This window comes from Medicago sativa, chromosome 1 (genome assembly GCF_051527215.1).
Source record: "Medicago sativa cultivar Bolivia chromosome 1, Bolivia_mono, whole genome shotgun sequence".
Lineage (NCBI taxonomy): Eukaryota > Viridiplantae > Streptophyta > Magnoliopsida > Fabales > Fabaceae > Medicago > Medicago sativa.
The window spans coordinates 9,363,630-9,378,552 of record NC_140749.1 but is presented as its reverse complement, the minus strand read 5'-3'; the positions used below and the strand labels follow the sequence as shown (position 1 = coordinate 9,378,552).

The 14,923-nt window shown below is 29.4% G+C and overlaps 2 long non-coding RNA genes and 1 pseudogene across 3 annotated transcripts; 1 reads left to right on the top strand and 2 right to left on the bottom strand.

Moving 5' to 3' along the window:
* Positions 1 to 3,121: 3,121 nt before the first annotated feature.
* LOC146952413 (uncharacterized) lies at positions 3,122 to 5,760 on the bottom strand. The gene is made up of 3 exons (XR_015006182.1): positions 5,396 to 5,760; positions 3,741 to 3,822; positions 3,122 to 3,648 (listed from the first exon to the last, which is right to left on the bottom strand). It is a non-coding gene; the product is annotated as an uncharacterized LOC146952413 (long non-coding RNA).
* LOC146952414 (uncharacterized) lies at positions 3,449 to 4,888 on the top strand. 2 transcript variants are annotated; one of them, XR_015006185.1, is made up of 5 exons: positions 3,449 to 3,587; positions 3,689 to 3,768; positions 3,972 to 4,029; positions 4,125 to 4,183; positions 4,649 to 4,888. It is a non-coding gene; the product is annotated as an uncharacterized LOC146952414 (long non-coding RNA). The 2 variants fall into 2 exon arrangements; XR_015006184.1 differs by having other exon boundaries at positions 4,111 to 4,183.
* A 4,133-nt stretch (positions 5,761 to 9,893) lies between the features above and the next one.
* On the bottom strand, positions 9,894 to 11,405 carry LOC146952412 (CBL-interacting serine/threonine-protein kinase 25 pseudogene; annotated as a pseudogene).
* Positions 11,406 to 14,923: the final 3,518 nt, after the last annotated feature.

Here is a 14,923-nt window from a genome sequence, read left to right as displayed (position 1 = left end):
TTGATATTTACGAAAAAATTGTTCTTGCTAAAACGTTTATACTATTTAGAATATCACGTGGCTTTAATTCTACAATTATATCGAACCTTCATAAACTAAAATGCACGGGGATAAATTTTCATTGACTAAACTAACCTTGATTTACAGGACAGGTTGTCATTTCTAAAAAATTGTTCTAGCTAAAACGTTTAAACTATTTACAATAGCATCGCCTCACTTTAATTCTAGAATGATATTGAACACTTATCAACTAATGATATTGAACTCTCATAAACTAAAATGCACGTGATAAACGAGCATTGATTAACATTTCAAAAATAAATCAAATTCACGGGGTAAGTTTTTCTTGCTAAAATGTTTAAACTATTTAGAATATCATCACTTCAAATCAATTCTACAATGATACTACACACTTATCAATTAAAGTACACAAGATAAGTCGACATTGATTAAAAATGCGTGGGAGAAGTGAGCATCGACAAAAATTTCAGAAGTAACATAAATACACGGGAGAAGTTGTCATTGACTAAACAAACTTCGATACACATAACAAATTGTTATTTATAAAAAAATTGTTCCTTTTAAACCGTCATGCTATTTATAATATCACCTCTTTAAATAATTATTATGCACATGACAAGTAGTCACTGCTAAAAAGTTAAAAGTAATTGCTATACACAGGACATGTTTTTTGAAGGAAAAAACTAAAAAAAACAAAAATACACGGGTCATGTTACTAATATAAATTTTAAAATAATTATGATTCACGGGATAATTCATCGCTGATACATATTATAAAATTATTGTTATATACAGTTAAAACTCTATAAATTAATAATGTGAGGACCGGAGAAATTTATTAATTTAGAGAGTTATTAATTTATCGATAAATTAATAATTATTAATTTAAAGAGTTTTTAAGTAATTATATTGTACATACCAAACAAAAGGGCAAATTAGTCTATGCCTCTTAGAATTACGTTGCAGCGAACCTTGGGACTCAACGTAAATTAGTAACTACTGTGTTCATATGCATTAGAAATCAATAATGACTTTTGAAGTACAGTAAATGTAAACAAGAGGAACAAATGTGTTCAATGTATTCTTGATATATTTTTTTTTTTCAGTTTCTTTGAATTATTAATTTATGATTTTCTTGAGACCGAAAATTATAAAGGGATCTCCCGAAATATTATTATCTTATTATTTTATCAAGTTTTTCAATTTTTTACACTGGCCCAAGTCGGGACCGGACAAATTTATTATTTTAGAGAGTTTATTAATTTACCGAGTATTAATTTAAAGAGTTTCTACTGTATATAATTATTATACAACATGTGACAAGTCATCGCTAATACATATGATAAAATTTATTATACACGGGACAAATTATCACTTCTTGAAAGTTAAAAATAATAATTATAACCGGAAAATGTTGTCATTGATAAACTTTTAAAATGATTATTGTACACATCCTTGAAAAAAATGATTATTGTACACATGACAAGTTGACAAACATATTTTAAATTTTTATAAGTCGATGTATTTTTCAGAAGGAAAATTAGATAAATTGATATTATTATTGTTTAAACCTGCAAATAATTTTTTTTTGAAATTATATAAATTGTTCGCACCGTGAATAATACCGACAAGTTAAGAAATAAATAATAAACGGTAAAAATTAATAATAATAATAATAATAATAATATCGACATTTAAATGGTATAAATATATATATATATATATATATATATATATATATATATATATATAATAAAATTAGTAATAATTAACTTTTAAATGGTATAAATTTAAACTATTTACAAATATTTAATGACGAGTTCAAACTATTAAAAATCATCCCCGATCAACCGGTACCCGTGCGGATGCACGGGTATTTTACTAGTTATTTGAAGAAAATGTTAAAAGTGTTCTTAGGCTGATTTGGTTCTTCCTCAATGGTACCTTTAACAAAACCCATTATTTAATGATCTCACGGTCTCTAATTTGTGTATATTCCGTTCCAAAAATATGTCATTTTAATGGATAAAAATAATTTAAACGAGTTGAACTCGAGTTAAAAAAATTAGGTTACTCGAGCAAACGAGTTGAACCTAACGAGCTAAACCGAGTTGTTCGCAAGCTTTAAACGAGCCGAACTCGAGTTAAAAAAATTGTTCGTATCGAACTCGAGTCGAGTTTCGAGCTGAGTCAATTCTTATCGGAACGAATCGAGCTCGGACGGGTTCAACTCGACTCGATTCATTTCCCGCTCTACTAAATTGTTATAAACATCTAACCTAAGGACAATATATGATATTTGACCTTTATAAAATTGAAAAGTCTGAACCCCTTGGTTCAGGATCCTGGCTACGCCACTAGGGGTGGTGTAGTTGATCTGGAGGTACGTTTCAAAGGTATCATTGTATTCTGAAACAATATTGTATATTTATCTTGTAACACCATAATAATCAAAATTGTTGTCATATAATCAAGGTGGTAAATACAATTGGACGAACTACATAAAGAAAATCGTGTCACATATTTTGTTTTGCAATTTTTCATTTCTTTTATTTTTCCATTACTAGTTGTTATTCAAGCAAATAATAAAACATATGCTTACATTATCGCTCTAAAAATAGCGGAAAGAAAAACTTGACAATTTTGTGCCCTAGTACATCTTAATTACTTTAAAACTGTTTTAAATGGAATAAAGTCAATAAAATTTTGGTTTTGTTTGTTGTATTTGTAGATATTTATATGGTATTTTCCTGCTCCACAATAATAATGTAGATGATCTCCACCATATATAATAAAAATAATTTAGAACCAAAAATCAAAATACAAAGTTTTCTAGGCACCAACCGTTAGATGGATGTAACTGATTAACTGCAAGGTTTGGCTATTATTCTTCCTTGAACAGCAGACAATACATTATTCTCCTATAGTAAATGCCAAACACCTTCACGTGACACATGGAATCTCCCAAGTCCTAACTCATGGATGGTGCATTGAATTGACCGAATAATCTTATCCCCAAAACACACTAGGGCAATTATTTGCCCGCCCAAAAAGTACATCTATTATATTATATATATGAGAAAACAAATGCCTACCAAAATTTCACAACTGTCCCTGCCATTAAATTTTCAACTGCACTAAATTTTCACTTTATCAAAGGGTAACATTGTAAAAAATTTTGAAATGGGAGAATTCTAGAATTTTTACCAATTTCGGACTAAGTTACCCTTCTCCTACATTCAACTTTCACTGCCTACCAAAGGGTAGACATGATATTTTGCCTCTCAATTTTAACTTCCCATATAACTTTTTCTACTCTCAACTTTTGGCTCTCAAATTTGAAATTCAAATTCAAATTTCACTTACTTCTATACAACACTAAATACTCCATTTCACTCCATTCACTTCATTTCAAATACTTCATAATATCTTCTTATCTTCATTTCACTTCATTTCTACTCTCAACTTTTTCTCCATTTTTCTAATCTCCATTTTCTTTTCTTATTTTCGCAGGAAATCACATTTTCATTGATTAAGAAGACTGATAAAGGAAGAACATGAGTAAGGTAGGTTGAATGACAACTATTTCCTTTGCAAAATTGTCTTCTTAATTTTTTGTTGTTCTTCCTGTCATCATATTAACAAAATAAGATTATTGTTCAAGAAGATGATGAAGAAGAAACATAGATCCAAAAACATCTTCAAGAAGAAAATCTTACACTTCTCTTGATATCTTCTGCAAACCTGGTATAGTTGGATGTTTTGATTTTTTTTATAGTTTTTGTGAATTCATAAAATCATCTGCATAAGAAACAATATACATATAAGAAAAAACAATTGATTAGAAAAATTGATGCTGTTTTTTGGTACTGTTATTATACTTTCTAAAATAAAAATAATAATCATGCTAAACTTATTTTCATAACACAACAATATGATTGTTTTTGCAGGTACAGAATCAATAACAAATAAGAAACAATTGATTGGAAAAATTTATCCTATTTTTTGGTACTGTTATTATACTTTCTAAAATAATAATAATCATGCTAAACTTTTTTAAATAACACAAAAATATGATTGTTATTGCAGGAAAGTTATTGCAGGAAAGTTGAATGAAGTTTTTGGCTATTCATCAATCTACAAACAAGGAAAAGAGAGACAAGTAAGTAAACGATGAGAATTACTAAATTACTAATTGGTTTAATACATAAATCCTCATCAAAATAAGATTATTGTTCTTTAAATTAAGAAGATGATGAAGAAGAAACATAGATCAAAAAACATTGGCAAGAAGAAAGTCTTACACTTTTCCTATTAAGTGTTTTTGTTCACTTTTTCCTTTTGTATGTTTTAGTAAGCTCCATTTCTGTTCTTCCACCTCTTTTTTGAAATAATGATTTATAAGTTGCTCTCCTACTGTGGAGAGGATGATCTGCAAAATAAAAATAATATGTTTTAATTTTTTTTCCAAACCAACAAAAAATGTCCACAAAATCTGGGTATACATACTTTTTACAGAGGAAAAAAAAAATTAACAGAATAATAATTTTTTCCTTTTGAGATGAATTATTAATTGAGTGGCGATAATTTTTTCGTTTTTTTCTTTTTGCTTTGTTTTTTTAAACAGAACAAATAAAGAAGAAATAAAGAGGCAGATACTGTGAAAAGGAAGATGAGTACAAGGATCAAAAGTAGAAGAGATAAATTTGTGATGGTCTGGGCAAGAAAACTTTTAAAGAACTTTGTGATGAGTTATTGGCAATAAATTTGTGTACACCAATTTATTGTATGATATTAAAATTTTATTTCTTTGTATTAGAAGAGATAACAAAAATTTATATATAAAATGAATCTGGTATTGTAAACATCTAACAATCTTACTTTTTTAAGTGTAAAAAAATAGTAAATGAAGCATGTCAATGGAAAAATAAGAAGAAAAAAATATGAGTTGTATAAGGTTGGTCAACTAATTTTATTTAGCAGCAACAACAAATTCTTGCTTCTTTCTACAAGTGTAAGTTCATTTTCTACATTAAAACATAAATTGATGAAAACTACTACCAACACAAACAAACAAAAAAAAAATATTCTGCAAAGAAATTGTAGAAGAAAAAATAAGATTTACAATAATACAAACAGAAAAACTTAAAATTTTTTTCAAAAACAAATAACTTAAATTTACTGATGAAATTATATTTTTCAAAAAGAGAACCATTTATATAAACCAAAATCAATATACATGATACATCTATAACAAATAAAAATTAAATTGCTCCAGATCTATTATTAGTATTTCTTTTTACAAAACTACAGATCTAATTAAAAAAACATATGACCCAAAAAATATATACATATACTGAAGGAAAAAAAATACCAGAAGCATATCTTCATACATCTCTAATTTTGTTGTTGCATGTATGACAAGGGTGGAGAAGAACAAGATCTCTTAGGTTAGAGGCCGTATCATGAAAATAATAGACCCAAAAGAGATATAATATGGTGAATGTTATAGATCTGGTGTTAACCTCAATGGATGAGCTCTCAATCAATCAGAAATGGAGAATTTTGGATGAAAGCTCCGATGAGATCTAATTTCGGTTGGTGGAGGCGGTCACAAAGGGGTGGAGCGGCTAGAGTTGTTTGAGAGAGAAGATGATCTCTGTGATTCTCTTTCTCTATAAGTGATGAGAGAGAAAAAAATCAAATAATGAAGATTGTGTTTGTTTTGCTGTCAAATAATTACGCTATTGCTAAAAAGATGAGCTAAAATTTTCTCCCTCCGTTTCAAAATACATGTCCAAGTTTTACAATGTATATTATTCATTTGACTTATTTTGACTATACTTTTTAACTAACGTATAAATACAAATATTAGAATGTAAGGTGTTGTTTGATTTGTCTCGACAAATATTTTCAAAATATTAAATTTCTATAATTTTTTACTTTAGACAATTCAAGATATTAACAGTCAAAATTGTGCATTGTTATATGTGAAATGGTTGACTTGGACATTTATTTTGAAACGGATGGACTATAAAAATATTACTACTATATAGAAAAAACTCCATATAAAATTTAATTTCTATATTTATCAACTCTTCATACACGGGAGTGAATTTGAACACTAATCTAATATATAGTAGTATTTTTATAACTTTTATATGGTGTTCTAACATAGACCGTCAAAGCGACACTCATTTTGAAACAAATTTTTTTGGCTAAAGCGACACTCATTTTGAAACGGATGGAGTATATGAGTATATGTTTGTTTTATGGGAACTATATATTGATAGAATACAAATGAGTATACATTAATTATGATTTTTCACTGGATGCTTATTAATATTTTTACAGTAGAACATATTAGTAAATAAAAACTATGATTATTTTTATTTATTAGGTTTTTAATATCGTCAATACTAAAATTTTATTAATTTCTAATTGTTTATTACTACCGATCAATATATACATTATTAATTGACATAATTTACATATTTTCACTATACCAAACACAGCCGAAACACGACACGCGGCGGAGCCGCGGCCATACAGCGCGGCGAAGCCGCGCTACCCGTGCTCAGCACGGGTATATCGACTAGTGTGATACTGTAATGATGTCAAGATTTCATTGGCTAAGATAAAATCTGGCCATATATTTGAAATTTGAAGATTAAGATGCAATAATGGTGTAGAAAATACGATGGTATAACAAGATTGACAATGACATTTCTCAGTCTTCCTTGGAGAAACAATGTAGGGAATGAATAGAGAAAAAAGGGGAAGCAAAGAGAATTAAAGGGAATAAAATATTTTAGAATTATTTGATTGATTGATTTTTTGAAACGGAGAAGAGAAGGGGAGAAAATTTGTTTTGACTCAAATTTTGCTCCACCATTTTTTGTTTGCTTAATTTGCACCCATGTGCAATCGTGCATGGCTTTTCACATGGAAAAAAAGAGTTTGAAATACAAAAAATTCATGGAAACTTTAAAGAGCTGAACTCTTTAATCTATACGATGATTCTTTTCATATAGAATAAATCAAGATCGAACCTCACACATCATACTTTAGAGCTTGAGTAATATTTTGATTGTATATTTTTGTTGTGTTCAAATATTGAAAATCTTTAGTAAAAAAAACAAATGAAAATCTTGGAGTAGAAATCACGAATTGCTAAGTAAAAATATTAAAAGTATTTGCTAAAATACATATATTATTTGTTACATATATATATATATAATTATTCAATTTGTTGAGTACATTGGTACTATACAATTTCGCTAAAAACAAAAAGAAAAGTGCCCTCGATACTCATATATGAAACATACTCCATCCGTCCCTATATGTAACCACCCTTTCCCTCTAATAAAAGGGTGTTTACATATAGGGACGGAGGGAGTATAAGCTTACAAATATTTAAATATTAGTGTTTGGAATAATTATGTCTTCGTATTTGTAACGTTGTTGACGTCAAAACTATTAATTAAAATAAATCATTTAATCCAAATCAGTACTCATCTAATTGTAGTTAAATATTTTATCAACCTTAGTCCAATATTTTTTTTAGGTAAAGTTAGTAAAAATAACATTTTATCAATCTTGTAGTCTAAAAAAACATTTTAATTAGATTAATCAGGGACGGGACGATGACCTAATATATATCTTAGGAAACATTTTAATATAGTAAGTTGTATAGTGTATAGAAAATGTTATTAAAAAAATATGGGGTGGGAGGACCATGGCCTCTAAAGTTAGGATATGCATTTATAAATTATCTCTCAACGTCATTGCGATATTATATACTTCTTAGCAAATGAACCTGTCTATATTCATTATTGTCGTTAATATTTTATACTATTAAGTTAATAATATCACTGGTTCACCAATAGGTAAGACATTATCACTCAAATCAATATCTAGCATACATAATATTTTCAAACAATTAATTAGATTCATTTTAATTTTTATGCCAAAGCTTCACTTAACGGAGCAGTAACTATGAATGGCAGATCATGTTTGTAAAGATTCATCTGCCATGTTATTCGATTGAAAAGTATTTCCATTGATAACCAAGTGGTTAGCTAGTTGTCGTTTGAAGAAAAGATTTAGAGGCGATGATTAATGAATATTCTAAAACAGTATCGCTCTCGCTTTGATAGGGTTTAGGGTTTAACAGGAGCACCGCTTCCCACCTTCCCATCATCGTTTTTCACTCATAATCCCACCGTCCGGTTTGAAATTTCCCGTGTCTTCTACCTAAAACCTCCCTTATTCTCTCCTTGTGAGATGTTTGTTGTTTAAGTCTCTCCTTGTAGGAAGTTATATTTTGTCTCTCCTTTGTGAGAAGTTTTCCGTCCCTTTTCTTCCTTTTTCATGGCAAAGCTCCTCTTTAACTTTTCACAGAAAACCACCACGACCCTTTACCCTTCTGTCATTGTATTTCATCACTTCTGCTGGAACAAGTCACATAAAGTCCCTCCACGGTCTTCTGGCCTTGCCAAGCGTGATTTTCCATCTGCAGGGAGGCCTCTGTTCCTTCCTCCCCCCACTATAAGCTCCATGACAGGATGGGTATCAATTTCATCACTAGTTGTCCGACCACTTCCTAAACCGCCCCCAAGTCACAAATTAACCAGTGATCTGATCCCGAGACGGCCCCCTCGAAAGCCACCATGGAAAAATTTTATTGGGGTTTCTCTGCTATCTTCCCGTTTGAGAGTGTGGTTTGGCTCCATGTTTTTGATTCTCTATTATTTTAGTTACTGTTTTGTTTGCTTTTTGTTATTGTTGGTTTATTTCAAGTTTGCATGTCATGTGTTTGTTGAAATGCTAGTGAAGGATTCGTCTTATCGGTACTTTGTTATGAGTAAGGAATTCATGGCGACAATCAGCAAACTCAACATCCTCTCAGCCTCACATAGGACTTTTCAACGTATGGTTGTATTGGTTATCACAGAGACCATTTATAGTCAATATGCACGAACAACAGCACAATCTTTTTTCCGGAGTTGGATGACATCAAAGACTGTGGATCTCAAAAGTTTGGTGATCTTGGACCATAGGTGGAAGGAATTAGTCTGGTTGTTAGGGTAATGTTTTTGGAGTATTGTTGCCTTTTTGTTTTCTGAACTTTATAGATGTATCGTTAGGATGTATCCTACTATCTTGATTGTTAGGTCTAATCTCAATTTATGGGTGTGGGGAATGTCCCAACTCTTAATCGGCTGTATTATTTTTTGCCTTTGATTGAATGAAGTTTTTTGACTGTCAAAAAAAAAATGTTTGTAAAATAAAAATAATAGTAACAAAGATATATCACATGCCATTTGAAATAATTTTTTTATTAAAGCGAGCCTGCACATTAATTTTCACACTACCATATAAAATAAAGAAAAATATAACTTTCAAAGTTCTAATTTTAGTTCTTTCAAAAAATTCCTCAAAAAAAAAAAGTTCTAATTTTAGCTCGATAAGACCAGTAAGCTAGAAAACTTGTACCCAAAAAAAAAAATCCAATAAGAAAACAATTGAAGTAAATAGTTCTTCACAAATTCATATATTATTTTATTTTTCTTGAAAAAATTAATAAATAAATAAATATACAGAGATATAAACAAAAAGGAAAATACCAGAACCCCAATAGTTAATACCAAAATTCTTGTCGAATTATAACTGATTATTACAATTGGCAACTTCTAAGGTGGAGTATTTACAGTCTCACCAAGATAATACTATCTACATCCTTTCAAAAAAAAAAAAAAAGATAATACTATCTACATCTCCATAAGATTCAAGCTACTCAAAAAAAAAAAAAAATCAAGCTACTTAAAAAATAAAATTAAAAGGCCAAAATCAAATGCAAGAAAGCAAAATTTGTTAGAAAGCAGCCAATTCTAGCTTATATTATACTATACCACATTAATAATAATAATATACACAAATTTCATATATGATTTATATTCATATATTATACACCACATTAATAATAATAATATACACAAATTTCATATATGATTTATATTCATATATTATACACCAAAAGTCCAGAGAATCTTAGGCATGACATTGATTGGGCCATGTTACCAAAACACGTGGCATCACTCCCCTTGCCATGACCAAACAATGTCTTTGAGAGCAGACCTAACATCTTCTTCAAACAACTTGACATATTCAAAAGTATCACCGGAAGATTTAGAAAATTCAACCACCGCAAGCTCCGGCGCCACCTCGTATATCTCGGCCGTCACCGCCAATTTTCCTTTTCTCCCTTCAATCAACCCTTGTAACCTTAATTTGAAATCTTTAACCTTCTTAACCTGAAACCTTAAACCTTTCGCAGCACTTTCAATTTTTGTTACAATTTCTGGGACAGAACACTTTGAAGTGAAAACCGAACCTCTTTTTTTCTTTTCTTCAAACAAACCTGAAAGATCAAATCCCGAAGACATCGAAGAAATAAACTCGAACGCATTGAAAAATTGCGGCGTTGAGTTAATCAAATTCACCTTTGATTCCAACTCCAAATCATCATTTGCAGTAGTAGTTGTTGATAAACATAAACCTTTTTGAAACCATATGGAACTTCATGATTGAAGCAATAGTGATTCTTCTTTCAGGATCCGCCACAAGAATCTTTGAGATTAATCTCTTTGATTCAGGTGAAAACCAAGGTTGAAATTGATATTCTTCTTTGAAAACTTTATTATACATGGAAATTAAATTTTCATGTTGAAAAGGTAAAAATCCAGCAAGTAAAGCATAAAGAATAACACCACAAGACCAAGTATCAGCTTTAAAACCGTTATAACCTCTTTTTCTAACTACCTCGGGTGCCACGTAAGCAGGAGTTCCACATTGAGTATGTAAAAGCCCGTCCTAACGAAGTTGTTCAGGCAAAGCAGAGAGACCAATATCGGAGACTTTAAGATTCTCGTTTTCATCGAGTAATAAATTTTCCGGTTTTAAATCACGATGAGAAACACCTCGACTATGACAATAATCTACTGCACTTATAAGCTGTTGAAAGTACTTTCTTGCAAGTTCTTCCTTAAATTTACCTTTTGCCACCTTCTCGAATAATTCGCCGCCACGTGCATATTCCATGACAAACAAGATTTTGGTCTTTGTTGCCATGACTTCTTTAAGGTTGACGATGTTTGGATGTTTTACTAACCTCATGACAGAAATTTCACGTTTGATTTGTTCCATCATGCCTTCTTTTTTCACTGTCTTTGTCTACCACCTTAATTCCTACACCTTCTCCGGTTGAAATTTCTTTGGCATAGTACACTTTTGCAAATGTTCCTTTACCTAGTACTCTTCCCATCTCGTACTTGCCAAATAACATGTGTGCTTTCACTTCTTCCATTGAAAAAAATAAAATAAAAACTTAATATTATCACTAATTAAGCTAGTAAGTATGCATGATTAGTTTTTTTGGTTTTGATTTGTGGGTATTTTTGAAGAGTGTTGATGAGTTATTAGGCTATAAGAAAGGGAAGAAGAGGGTAGAAACTTAGAGGAATGTTTGGTTGTGTGATGTAGGTTTGGTTGGGATTTGATAGTTAATAAAAGGGAGAGACAAAAACAAAAGGAGAGAGAGTGGTGGTTTGGCTGGTATCTATTGGAACACTTGTTGTTTTGATTTTCCTACATTTATAAGAGAGCACACGGAATTGAAATTTAATTAGGTTATATAGGGTGAAAGTGAAGGCCACGTTAAGTTTGGGAGCCTTTGTAGGGCCTTGGCATTTTGTATATTAATCATAGTTTTAAGAATATAGTTTAGGCAAGGTTGTCTACGTGGTCTATTTAAGTTTTAATTATACTCTTAGTCTTAATTATAGGCAAAAATTAATTAGAGAAAGTTGATAAATTTGGTTTAAAATTTAAACCAATACATCTTTTATTTTATTGAGTTTTGTTAACTAGTGCCTTGAGACACTCTTTAAGGATCCCAAATTTAGCAATTATTCATTCAAAAAAATCAACTATTACAATTTTCAATGCATTAAATACACAATTTTTCATAAAAAAACTTATCATTTAAAGTGCTTAAGGAATGTCCCGAGGACACTCGTTAACATTTCCCTATTTTATTTTCTCAATTTTTGCTTATATTTAAAAACAAAGTGATATTTTAGATTGATCCTTTAACTTTTGCTTAAAATGGTCATTATATTACATTCGGTTTGCGTTGTTAGTTTTTAAATTATACTTCTCTTACATTATTGTTCTTTATGATTAAATTATTCATTCGATTAGTTTTTTATAAGAGAAAATTTAATGCATTTTGTTTAAAACAAGAGTAGAGATATATGATGAAATTCGAATGAAAATACATAAGCTAGCATGACATGGAACTATCCTAGATGAACTATGAACAACTTTATTGGTTTGTCTCCTTCAAAAAAAAAAACTTTATTGGTTTGTCTCCTAATAAACTTAGCATCAAAGGTTGCTAAGTCAAAAGAAACTAGGCATCGACAATAATTAATGATCCAAAATCCGAGACGTGGAGTGTACGACCAACGATACTTTCAACCACCACCTTTGAGTCCATCTCAAAATCCATATTTGCCAGTTGAAGGTCACGTACTCACTAAAGAACAGACTATAGTCTGAGTGCTTCTTCCAAATCAATATCTAGTAACGGTGATAGCCACACCGTTTTATCCAACACAAAATGACTTCATCATCTCGAATACACATACCAAAGCAATTTTGTTGAATTCATAAGAAAAAGAGACATCCAAGATACTCCCTCAGGTCCTTATTATAAGAAACATTTGACTTTTTAGGTTCATTGTGTAAGTGATGTACCTAGTCTATATTTATAACAAGATACATTAATTAATCTATGAACTAAAAAAGTCAATTGTTTCTTATAATAAGGCCCGGATGGAGTACATTTATAGCAATCCACACTTGGTTTGTGTCATACAACCATCTTAGAGTGATGAGTCTGATTAAGGATGCGAGTCCTGATAAATTGGACATTGACCCAACTATTAAAATTCATTCAATTAGTTGTAATTTGTTTATTGTCATAATTAACAAAATGATACACAAATTAATCAAATTCTATTAGTTTAAGAGAGGTGTCATCATAATGATAAAACCTTGGTTTTGTAACTATGAACACGAGCGTTCAAATTCCACTTAAGACAATTGTAAAATAAACAATAGTATTATGTTATTAATAATTTATTTTAGCAATTCCTTTTTTAAAAATCAACTTTCTATTATAAATTTAAAAAAGAAATGTTAACAAGTGCTCTTAGAGTATTTATTAAAAAGCCTAAAGAAAAAATTTTGTCTTAAAAATAGTATACTCAATGAATTGAAACTTTAAAATGTAACATTTTCTACATAAAATTTACAAATTATTTCTATTTTCGAATTTTGAAACAGGTGTCTTAAGACACCTGTTAACAATACCCAATTTAATTAAAATAGTAATAATAATGAGATCAAAGAATAAAAAAATAATGATGATAGTGATTATGATAGTATTAATAATAGAGGTGAGAAGGTTTGCCGACTTGGCGCTCCGTGACTCGTTTTCATTGGGGCACTTGTTGTTTTGATTTTCTTGGTCCACAAGCACACAGAAAAAGATCTAAAACTGAATTATTTGTGGGCTATTTGTCCTCTCTTTCCACCTATCTCCCAATAAATAAAAACTGTGTGTCCTGTTTTTTCCTAATAATGATAAAGAAGATAATAATAATAATAATAATAATAATAATAATAATATTGTGTTCTTTTTTTTTTTTTCTCTTTTCATTTTTTATTTATGAACATTAAGTAGTTTTTTTGTCTTTAATCATATATCTCTTTTCATTTTTTGTTTATGAACATTAAGTAGTTTTGTCTTTAATCATTATTTTTATTTATTGATAATATTTTATGTCGACGTACTTTTATAAAATATATTTATTATAGAAAATATAAAAAGATGGAAACAAGGTATTTGATTTCTTCCTCTCAAAGAAAGTTTTTTAATTTCTTCTTCCCAATAAAAAAAAGATCTGATTCCCTGCTTTTCTGGTCTTGAAAATCTTGAAATCATATTTTCTTTTTCTATAGAAAAAAGTTTAAGTGAGTTGATTCAGAGTTCGTCAAGATTAAAGTAAATTTTAAAAATATGTTTATAGATCATCCATTAATGTATGAACACGCAGCAGCATAGATGGAACTCAGATGTTTGTAAGGCATGGTATTGATAGTTAGTTAGTACATCCCTTCTAGGCTGGTTGCATTGTTTTGTTTGGCTGGGACAATCTCGATTACTTATTAGGAAGTTCACCTAATTAAATAGTTTTAATTAAATAATTGCCGATATAAAAAAAACTCTCAGTTTCATTGTAATTGACATTATTTGACTAAATAATTTTTTTATTTTTTTTTGAAGGAAAATAATTTTTTTATTTATTAAGTATACGAGGAGTGAGCTTGAATGTTCTCAAGCGTCAAGCGCATGAAAATTGAATAGTTCTTTCCAAAATAAAAAGTAGGTTTATATGATTTTCTAGGGGGTCCAGGTTCATATATATATATATATATATATATATATATATATATATATATATATATATATATATATATATATATATATATATATATATAGGGTTGTTAACTTAGATCATTAGACCAACTTTCTTTAAAAAAAACAAACTTAAACCAATCTAAAAACATTAATGTTTAAGCTACCAAATGTGTATCTTTTCATATGACAAAAAAATATTCACTTATTACTATTCAAATAAATTTTAAACAATTGATTATTTTTGTAAATTTACGAAACAATTTTTGGAATGTTTTATTGAAAGAAAAAAAATGAGTGCAATTTATTAAATTATCCTTTATTTTAAATTGGTTTGAATGGGGTAAGTGATTT